Source organism: Echinops telfairi, unplaced genomic scaffold, assembly GCF_000313985.2.
Source record: "Echinops telfairi isolate 266 unplaced genomic scaffold, ASM31398v2 ScPeMD7_43;HRSCAF=161, whole genome shotgun sequence".
Taxonomy (NCBI): Eukaryota; Metazoa; Chordata; class Mammalia; order Afrosoricida; family Tenrecidae; genus Echinops; species Echinops telfairi.
The window spans coordinates 498,901-500,022 of NW_022103941.1; positions in this window are offsets into that span (position 1 = coordinate 498,901).

Below are 1,122 nucleotides of genomic sequence, written 5' to 3' on the forward strand. Positions count from 1 at the left end.
ATGTTTTCAGTCTAAGTCAATGAACTCATTTTGCCAGGAAATTTTACTTTTGTCCCATAAAAATACTTCTACTTAAAAATAACTTGGAGAATTATGATATATGGCCAATGCCTTTGTTGCTGCTGATATTTCCTGTGAGCTTTTCAACTAACAATTATTTCTGACCATTTATGTTTTAATTAACCCACCCACCCCCGCTGATTATCTGACTATAACATCAACATCCACTTGTTTTCCAGAAATCTAGAATAATTTTTAGATATTTTCCCTAATATTTTAAATATCATTTAACTAAAACATCATAAAATAATTATTTTAAGTAGCAGTCACACCCCTGTTCCTGTTTCTTCCCCACTACCTTACCCAGCTAATTTCTCTTCTTTTATTTCTTGGACTAAATGTAAATATTTCTTTCACTTCTCTTGTACATGATTTATAGTTCAGTGATTCATCTTTTTACATATTATTTTTTATTTCAATTATTTCTCTAATATCATTATCTACATTTAATCCACATCATATATATATTGTTAGAATAAAGTAAAAGTGTTTAAGACACACATAATCTCAAGCCCCATTTAAGATAAATGACTTCTTTTCACCAGACATCTAATAGAAGGAAGGAATATTTTATGAAGAACGTTCTTCATCAGTCCACACTCCACCACAATCCATAACTCTCCACATGGTTGTATAAAATGATCTATCTGAATGATGCTTATCCATGCTACTCGAGCACATGCTGAGCTTTTCATCAAAGTTTATCCTACCACAATCGCCTTCCATCCCTTGGATACTGTACAATATCTGTTGTGCATGAAGACATGCCTAGGGCTGTGGGAGCCCAGTTATAAGCCCACAGTAATATTCATAGTACAGTCTGGTAAACAGTGATACTTATTTTTGAAGTGGAAAAGAGACAGAAGGAAATAAGTAGGACATCAGAGGTGCCTTGACCAAGACAGAGGCATCCTTAACTAGAAAACAAACCCAGAGGGATGTGTATTTTCTACTCTCTGCATCAGCTTTTGTGTTTAAAGATGTCCAATGTTGAAGCCTCTGTGAAAGACTGCCCCCTACAGTCAAGGGATAGCAAGGGGTAGGTAGATGGGTGATGTCAAG